The 10,708-nt window shown below is 32.2% G+C and overlaps 1 protein-coding gene across 12 annotated transcripts in view; it reads right to left on the bottom strand.

Moving 5' to 3' along the window:
- MBD5 (methyl-CpG binding domain protein 5) overlaps window positions 1–10,708 on the bottom strand; it is a 383,463-nt gene that overhangs the window by 203,843 nt on the left and 168,912 nt on the right. For all 12 annotated transcript variants that reach the window (XR_002780142.1, XR_002780140.1, XR_002780157.1 and 9 more), the window contains exon 3: window positions 3,699–3,886. The gene's annotated coding sequence lies outside the window, so the exon portion shown is untranslated. The remainder of the gene's footprint in view (window positions 1–3,698; window positions 3,887–10,708) is intronic.

A 10,708-nucleotide genomic window follows, 5' to 3' on the forward strand; every position in this document is an offset into this window, starting at 1 on the left:
TTTATTACATGAAAAATCTGTGACAATTGTCTAAATATATGGGAGATGACCCTAAGAAAGATATGATAAAAATGTACTCATGATCCATATACCTACATACCAAGTTATATATTAGAAGAATTAAAGTTAAAAATATATAGTTCATTTTGAAAGGTAAACAATTTTTCTTAATTTTAATTTAAAATGAATTTCTTACTCAGGAAAATAAAAAGTAGCCCTGTTTTGAATCAAGTAGAGCAAAGGAAGAACTTTCTCAGTTAATTTATAAAGGATAACTCGTAATATAATTAAAAATGCAAATGACATACTATCTCTAATGTCTTTCATTTGCTGATACATGTAATATGGATACAAGCCTTTGATCATAACAATGTAACCCTATTATTTGAGCTCTGATCTCAAGTACACAAACAACATAATAGCTATTGTTCTATAATTTTAAAAAATAGAGCTACTGAGTTAATGGGAAACAGTATTATCAAGAAACTGTTCAAGAAACGGTACTGCCAAATCATTATAAGCAAAACATGTACACCTACTCATAGATCATATATCATCACAAGTAAAATCATCACTTTTCTAGATAATTATTTTTAAAATTAGTATCTATATAGAAATAGAAAAGACAGTGTTATCAGTTGAATTGTGTCTCCCCTATACCCCAAATAAAATATATATTCAAATCCTAACCTTTGACATGGATGAATATGACCTTACTTGGAAATAGGGTCTTTGTAGATGTAATCAAGTTAAAATGAGGTCACACTGAATTAGGATGAGCCTCAATCCAATATGGCCATGTCCTTATAAGAAGAGAAGAGACAGAGGGAGAAAACCAGGCGATGAGGGAGGCGGAGAAGAAAGTAAAGGCGGCTATAAGCCAAGGAATGCCAAGGATCGCTGGCAGCACCTGAAGCTAAGAGAAAGGCATGGAATAGATTTTCCCCTAGTGCCTTCAAAGGGTACGTCCCTGAGGACAACCTGATTTCAGAAACTTTGGGAGAATAAATTTTTGTTAACTTAAACCATGCAGTTTGTGATAATTTATTACAGTAGACCTAGGAAGCTAATAAAGAGAACCGAATTGTCTGTTTACTTTTATTTTTCTAGTGGAAATATCAAATCAGTTTCCCACATAAACAAACATCTGATCAAAGTATATATAAAAAATATTTAATCCCAAGAAGAATATTCTTGAGCTCTCTCTGCTTTGCACATAGAATAGTTCTCCAAATAATAGTGGTTGTTATAAAGTTAAAATTTTAGAAAAGGCTGTGAGTCCATGAACACACAAATAAAATTTCTTGAAATATTTGGAATATACATGGTTTTCATGAAACTCAAAGGTTAACAATGCTTGTTTTAACAACTATGTTTTTAACCATGATTTCTGGGTAAACTGCATTTTCACATGTTAATTTAAGCATAAACTTTTAAACTGCTCTTTGGGAAATGTCAATGTGAACAAAATTCAGTATCGGTACAATAGACATAATAACGTAAAACAAATTTAGTATGAGTATAATGGGCAAATCCATTATTTATTTTGCAAGCAATGCACTTAGTATGACAAAACCTGCTTTCGATCATTTTGCAGAAAGTAGAATAACTACCTCACCTATTTATTGAAATTATGTGATAGGCAAGTGCTAAATATCTAAACTTTTTACTTATATTTTCTATACCATTTAATCCTTACAATTATATTATTATCATCATTCAAATTTTAAAGACGTACAAATTATGGGTTAAAGAGAATCAATAATTTGCCCAAGGTCACACAGCTGGTGGATGTGGCACAGCTGCCGTTTATCAGTTTGTCTTAATCTGTTCTATGAATCTGTCATACCTATAAGTCATATGTTCTATGTTCTATGTTGCCTTTCTAACTGCTAAAAGTTTTTACTATGATAATTTAAAAATATCTCTTAAAATATGGGAAATAAGTAAAATAGTCAGCACTTTCTACTAGAATTATAAATATCTGTGGCTTATTAATGACATGGTCGTAAATGGAATGAAATTCAAGGAGAACAAAGGGCTGGTTCTCAATGTGGAATAAATATAAATTGGAGCTAAATAACATAAGATATGTTGCTGTGGTTAAAGAATAACTTAAGATCAAAATAAGATATGATACATGGATGAGTTAAAAAAGGAAATATTAGAGAGAGAAATTTGACAATAGGTTGCTAATGGAGAAGTATTGTTTATGGGAACTATTTCCACTAACTTAACAATGGTCTATTTTAACTATTTCTAAAAATAGTTAAGTGAATTGTATTAAAATAAGAAAAGACTTAAACCGTGATCAAAGTATAGTTCTTAGAAAAGTTTTAGAAACAGTCATTTAATAAATGTGTACAAATTGTTATAAGAAAGAACTTCCTTCTCCTGAGCTGTTAAACTAAACTGGTTTGCTGAAGGAGCAGAGGAATCTATGTTTTTGAAGAGCTTTACAAACAGAATGCATACATTATCAGCAGTTCAGAAAGGTTAGGTGTGTCTCTAACAAAGGCAGCCAGTGAATAACCATCCATGGTTCTATAAATCCCAATGACTGCATAATAATGCTATTCTTATAACTATGAGGCAAGGGCAACACAGCTGCTTTCTTTTCTTTGGTGATCAGGATTTGCTGTCCAAAAGTTGCAGAATAATTTGAATGTAATTAGATGAAATTTTCCCCAACAGAAAAGCAAATATTAATTTTGATTCTAGTTACTGAAAGAAAATTCAGAAGTTCTACACTGGGCTTTTTAAACATTTATGATCTCCTTCACTTAGAAAGCATTCCTCAATGTACAACTTAAAAAGCCGACTCATTTGCTGGATAACCTTAGTCCTAAGAGTTGAATTAACATTAAATAAAAAATTCTGAGCAAATCAGTAGTTTCTCTGCTTATATAATATGCTTTGCAAAATTCAATTTTAGTGCATTCTACTTAAATTTTTATGAGTTTATTTCATTTTATATTCATCTACTTAAGTTTTTATTTTTGATGAAGGTGGAGAAGGCAGATTCCTTATATTTATAATTTTTTTTTCCTTTAAAATAATTTCATTCCAGGTAAACTTTCCTTTTAAAGGTTAAAGTAATTAATTTTAATTTTGAAGATGGCACTGTGGTCCACAATCCTTGACTGATTGTTATTCCAGGAAAAGTAAGAGCAGCTATGAAAGTAACTAAAAATTCAATGGGATCTTCTGATGTAAAATTCTCACAAAATATAAAGCTGTGAAGGATGTAAAGGGGCAATTTCCCAAGATTTTGGAACATTTTAGAAACTTGTTAAAAACAAGTGAGAAAAAATGCAGAAATTAAAACCAAAAATAATAAATTCTATGGATAATATTAAAATAAGTAGAAAATAATTCTAACTTCTCAAACTATTCAGTATTTGTAGCTATATGAATATGTGTGTCCAACATAGCTACAAAGAGCCCTGTTTTCAAACATGGGTATTTAATTTCTGTTGTTTAAATTTTTATCTTGTATTTAAGGGTGAAACATGTCCCTACACCATGAAATACTTCAGGTAAGGGCAAAAGCAGCTTAGCATAATGTAATTTTTGACATGCAACAATGCTCGGGAAAAAAAAAATAAGGGAGAAATAGCTTAGCTATACTTTTATAAATTGCTATATTATAAATACTTTTTTTTCATTAAAACATAATTCTATTTGTTTCTACATACTTAGAAATAGAAAACTCATGGCACAAATATTTCATTGCTTGCCTCCAAAAAATTGTTGACATCCTTTGTGGCCATCTGTCAGGGTGGTCATTCCTTTGTATTGACGAAATTAGAGAAATATCAGGAGTCTATGAATTGATGAAGGAAATATTCTGTGCTCTTGGCTTCTGGTATTTATTTCCTTGGTCCTGTTAAAAAGGAAATAAGGGGAAATTTACTATTTTTGAACAGATAGCCAGTTATTCTACATTTCTTTAGATTCATATTTAAGGACATTTTGAAATTTTTATTAGGTCTCATTAAGAATCATAGAATTTTATTCTTACGCACAGGACTTGCTAAATTTATGTCTACAGTTAAGAAATAGCTATATCAGATGACTCAATCCCGAGTATTTTACACTATAAGAAAATGAAATCCAGAGAAATTAACTCAACCAATATGAGAACCAATTAGTGGCAGAGCCTCCATAAGAAACCAGTTCTTACTACTACAAGCTCAGGGCTCTTTCCTCTAGCTGTTGTCCAGTAGGTAAAAGAGAAGAATCTCTGGAAGAGGGAGAGCGATCAGGAAGAAAATTATCATGCCCAAGCTAATTTCTCAGCTGTAATGCTTAGAGAAAAATCTAGAACAACAAACATGATACTTTATTATTTAGATTACTAATTCAAAGCATAGCATCTGCTCGATGGATATCTAAGAGATATATTTTTTAAAGTATGATTAAGAAATTATTTTACTAAAAATGACCAGAGACCATAAAATTTCTGAATTTCATCCAGTCACGGTCATTTATTTTTCTCAATCCTTACTACTATAACAACATATTACCCATATAGCAACAGAGTGAAATGTTAAAAAAGAAAATTGGATTTTAGACATATCCTTGGTCAAACCCTTCAAAGACATCCCATAACATTTAAGATAATATCCAATGGCCTTATCTTGCCTTAGATGACTGGGCCCCTGGTTACCTCTAACAGCCTATTTGATCACTCTTCCCTTTGTTGGTATTCTACAGCCTTGCAGCCTTGTCATTCTTCCTCAAATATGCTAAACACACTTTTGGTTTAGGTCTTTGACCTTGGTCTCTCGGACTGGAACACTTCCCCAGACAGCCACAAGTCTGTTCCCAACAACTGGACCACTTTCCTCTCCCTTGAGAGTTCCATTGCTTGTTTTAGAATCTGCTCAAATGTCACCTCTCAGTCTATTCTAGCTAAACAACTTCCTCACCTACCAACCCCATCCCTATCCCTACTGGCCCTAATACCCTTATCTGCTTCATTTCCATTCATAGTATTTATAATTTCTGGATATATTCAGCCTAACACAATCCCAAGGGAGCCAGATGTATTTGGGAATTATTTGAGCTTTTAAAGGTAATATGGTAAACGTACTGTAATTATAGAATATGCATCCTCTCGCCTCTCAACATGAGAAGTCTGGGAAAGCACCCTGTATAAGTACCCCACGCTAACCGATTGAGCCACTGGAGCTCCTAGGAAAGCATTCTGAAATAAAATATGTTAATATCTACAGCAAAAGATGTATACATTCTAAGTGTTATTTAACAAGAAATAAATAGCCTCGCAGTTTTACAACTAAATGAATTAAGATTTAGGTTAGGTTTTACTACTGTATGAGTAGCAAACATTCAGTTTCAGAGCTTTTTGATTTGGAATTGCAGATAAGGGATTGTGGAATATACTATACATTATTTGTTTCTCTATAATGTATGCTCACAAGATAAGAGTTTTTTTTGCTGTTTTTTTTTTTTGCAGTGCCTAACACATATTAAGTACTCAATAGTTAAATGGATGAGTGAAGGCTTCTGTTAAGGATTAGTTGTTTTTGTTTTGTTTACAGTATGAGTATATTCTTTGTTACAATAATTCTTCTCAATCGAAGGATTAGTTGAAAAAATTATTTTAAAAGCTTCTTAAAATTATTTCTTCTTTTAAAATTCACTGAAAGAAAAAATATGATGCACAGCATTTAGATATAGTGTGAAGAGCTCTCACCTAGAATTCTAGAGATCTAGGTTTGCTTCCTTGCATTTCCATTTTTAACTACTTATCTATTTATCATTCATCCATCTAGCTCTTTCTTTTCAATTTAGATATCTCACCATTCTTGGCTCAATTCATTATCTGTAAAATGAGAAGGTAAAACTTGACCTTTAATCTATGATTTTACTAATAGTTAAATAATTGTGTCAGGAACCACTCTATCCCAGAAGCTCGCTGGTCAGACTGAAAGATCCATATTCTTGTTCATCTAATCTACAATTTTAGAATTAGAGATTAGTTTTTAATTAAATTTAAGCATGGCTGTTTAACTCCAGTGAAGTGACACATTTGCCAAATATGTATTTTATGTTACAGATAAACAATACTAAACTTTTATGTTAGTTTCTGCAAAAGAGTATGCTTAATAATAACATTTATTGAGCATTTACTATGTGCCAGGCACTATTTAAAACTCTTTACATATATTAAACTTACAGCAACTCTACTAGATAGGTACTAATACTATGTACTGTGGTAGACTGAGTCGCTCTTCCCTTTCCTCACCACATGTCCATGGAAGGTACATTTAAACCTCTCCGCTCTTTGACTGTGGACTTGGCCATGTGACTTTCTTTGATAAAATGGAATAAAAGCAGACATTACACAAGCAAAGCCTTAAAATATGCTTTAGCAGTTTGGTTTCTCCCTTGCTATATCCTGCATTTTACTCTGAGAAAAAGTTCTTCAGGTAGCTGTAGGTCCAATGAAGATGAGAGACATGTGGCACAGACTTAAACCCATCCTCCACTTGGAACCATGTCTAGTTGAGCCCAGCCTAGATCAGATCTATTCCTACTTACCCACAGACTGCTGATCAAAAACTAAAGGCTTATTGTGGTATAACAGTGAGATCGTCTGGTGATTGTACCGCAGAAAAATCTCGCTGATAAACCTCTTTTTTACAGATAATGAAAATGAGGATCAGAGATTGAGTAATTTGTCAAAACTTTCACAGCTAGTTAAGTGGTAGGGCAGAAGCCATGCAAGACTGGCCCCAAGGTCTACCCTCTTAACCCTTATGCTATATTGTCACTACATTATACTGGCAGTCTTATATGACATAAAGCCATTTATTCATATGGCAGTAGGTGATCTGACACATATTAAAATTCATAATTGTAAATATAGTCTAAGTGTCAATGGACAAAGATGTCTTGCAGCTTCAAGTGAAATGTTTCATCTTGAGACATTAATAAATATAAATAAATGTTGTTTTCTGGAGTCAGATCATTAAGACTACATATTTCTCGAGGTAGTTTCCCAGCTTCCCGGACTCCAAACAGTGGCCCTCAGTGCAGATAGCTCTACTACATGATTCTACTTCTGACTTTGGCTGACCAACTGAAGCACGCATCTGTGATCCAAGCTGGATCGATCAGGTTTCTCTTTTAGTATTTTGAAATTCGGACACATGACTGAGACCTTCATTAATGGCTCTACTCTGGATAATGCTGAAATCCCTAGAGCTAACTTTGGTCCTTTCCTTCCACCTGTCAATTCCATGAGACACTCCAGCATCTTCCCAGACAAATGCCCCTTTTGAATAAGCTTGCCAAAATCCGTTTTTTCCTTGTTGCAACCAAAAGAAATTTAACCAAAATAGGCTTTTAAAAAATTCACTGCTCTTTTTGATATAATTTCAAAGTATAGGGGAAGGAGTACTTAAAGAGACCAAATAAAGGTTGCATTTGTTTTTGATCCTATTAACGTAATTTTACAATTTATAGTTATGGATCAATGTCCTCTGATAGTAGCAAAAATTTTTCCATATTTTAAAAACTGGAGTCTATGGATACTAAAGGATTTGTGGATAGAACTATATTTTAGTAGAGCTGAATAAAGTAGATTTCCTTTGTAATCTTACATATTTTATGTATTTAAAAACATTTTATTTATAATAAGCTTTTTATATTCCTTTTGATAATGAAAGGCAAGTGAACATATGGGATTACTCGTGTCACTGATTCACTCAGAACTATTTATTCAGTCAGTACCCAAATACATTCCAGACATTGTTTTGGGTACTGGAGAGCAGGGACAGAACAGACAAAGTCTGTGCCTTCATAGAGTAGTGATAAGAAAGAATATATGGACTTGGTACATCTGTATAGTGAGGAATTTAAGAGCAGCTTAAAAGTGTGGGTGCATGGAGGCAAAATGCCTGGAGAAAGTTTACATGCAATCCTTAATCTATATCTAATCTTCAAGAAGGATATTTCAGCATTAATAGGGAGCCCTGCCAGAAATCATATGGAAGAGTAAATAATAAAGTGCAACCATCACCACAATGTTATATTTTTTACTTTACTAGTGATTTCATATTTATTATTACAATATAATCTCTTAATACTTCTTCCAGATGAGGAGAAAAAATGGAGCATCAGAGGTTTGAGAAACTCAACTACTCTGAATAGTGGCAGAACCAGGTACAGCCTGGTTTCCAAGTTCCCCAGTTGCATTATACTACACTACATCATCTAACAAAAGACAATTAGTTTTATAGCTGACAGTGCTAAAAAAATTTTTTTATTTACTTCTGTGAGCTACTTGTGAGGCGGGACAAAGTAGCAACATTATTGGGGTCACAACGAAGCTGTTAATAACAAATTGAACATTTTTTTTGTCAGCAGGCATAAGCACAATCAGTAAGAATTTTGGAACAGTGTGGCAGAATAGGTAGTGGAGGAACTTAAGAATGTATTATTAAAGCAGATTTTCCCAACCAGTAGATTTAACTATCTATAGCAGGGGTTGGCAAAGTTCAGCTAGCAGAACAAATCCAGTCTGCCACCTGTTTTTGTATGGCACCCAAGTTAAGAATGGTATTTACATTTTAAAATGGTTCAAAAAGCATTAACAAAATTATGACACCTGAAAATAACATGAAATTCAAATTTCAGTGTCCATAAAACTGGAACACAGCCATGCTCATTTGTTCATGTATTATCTATGAATTCTTTCACACCTCAACAGCAGAGCTGAGTAGTTCCAGAAACCTGCCAGCCAGCAAAGCTTAAAATATTTACTATCTGGGTTTTTATGGAAAACATTTGTTGAGCCTGGATACAGAAGGTCAAAGAGTTTTCTAAGGCAAAAATGACATCTGTTTAAAAGTGTAATTAAAAAATTTAATAACTGCATAGTTATATAAATATTTCTTCCTTTTAAAAAGGAATGACCTGAGAGCACCCAAGGCATCTAAATGAGTATCTTAGGGGCCTGAGAAGCATACTTATATCTCAGCCACTCAGTCAGCTGGTCTCTTAAATTACCTCTTTGACACCATAGTGTTTGAGATTGTTATAGAGGTTCGAGTTTCTTAACTATCAGTCCTACATTTTAAAATTTACTGTCACATTGATTGATGGTTAAAGAGAGCAAGCACAAAGAAACTTCTGGTGATATAATTCATGAGAAGCTTAAAAATCCTATGCAGACTGTAAATTTGCCTTAAGACGACCATCATCAAATCTATAAGTTGCATTTATCTAATCAAAAGGAACCCCTAGAAGTCTCAAACACTTTAAAAGTCATAATTAAAAGCATATGATGATTGTATCCAGAATTTTCTTATGCAAAAATTATCTATTTAGAAATTAAAACAGCATAAAATACAAAGAACTCCAAAAGATCATAAAGGCAGTTTTGAACCACACTTGATGCTGTAACTTATTTTTCAATACACATTTAAATACTCAATTGGCCTCAAATATTATTTAAAATATTGTCTAAATTTTATATTTACTGTTGTCAAATGATTCCCCCCAACTCTAATTTAAAGTAAATTAAACAGGTCACTTACCAGAAGTGAAAAAAGTTTAAATGTCTCATTTGAAAGACTATACTATAGTATAGTATAGTCTATACTATACTATAGGGATCATTCTATAGTATGTTTTAAATGTCTCTATTATACATAATAAATGTAAGATTATATTTAAAATAAACTTTATGATCCAAATTTATTTTCCCTTTGTAACTCACTCATTCTTTCAAGGTTTAAAATATATATGTTTTCTTATATATACATATATATACACACACACATATATATGTAAAATATAAAGTCTACCTTTAATCAGAAAAAAAACTTTTAATATTGTCTTCTACCAGTGCTTCTATTTTGACTTTTTATCATTTATTCCTTAGAAATATGTCTAAACCTTATACTGGAGTGTTGTTGTTTATTTCCATAGCTTCCATCTTCTCTTGCATTGTTTTAATTTTTTTGACTTTTTCTCTGAATTCTGTGAGAATTTCTAATTTTTTCCCCTCTAGTTCATTAAAATGATTTCCTGGGGGTCAATTCTGTTTTTACTGACAAGAATTGAAAATGTGAAATTATTTTTTTAATTTTAATTTTCTTTAGTCATTTTTAACCTTGTTCATCTCATTGTCTTTACATTTACCCTAGTGTTTTTTATTCTATCTGTTCTCCCCTTATAAATGACTGCTTCTGTTTCAAATAACCACATCTTGCCAATTCTTGTGATTACAAACAGTATTCTAAATATGTATGTTTTTGCAACTGATATTTAGAGATAAGTTATTTCTCTGAATGTCCATTATAGAGGTCCAATTATCCTTAATTTGCAATCTTATTCATAAACTTTGTGTTATGATACAATTTTTAACAATAGTTTCCTGACATTTTTGTGTTCAAAAACAATGACATCTTTTTGGAAAATTTTAAGGTTTACCTATTAAAAAAAGGTTGAGAAACAACTATTCCAAAAATAGAAAAAAAAAGTGATAACAATTATTCATTCTACTCATTCATTCATTATCTTTTCGGCAACAGATGAGTACAAACTCTTTGCCAGCCACTGTAGAAAAAAAGTCAAGAGATAAATGACAGTTCCTGCTTTCAAGGAGCTCACAGCCAGTGGCTAGAAAAGAGATAATACAATTAGATAACTTCTTTAATAGATGTAAAGT

This window comes from Pteropus vampyrus, unplaced genomic scaffold (assembly GCF_000151845.1).
Source record: "Pteropus vampyrus isolate Shadow unplaced genomic scaffold, Pvam_2.0 Scaffold2, whole genome shotgun sequence".
Lineage (NCBI taxonomy): Eukaryota > Metazoa > Chordata > Mammalia > Chiroptera > Pteropodidae > Pteropus > Pteropus vampyrus.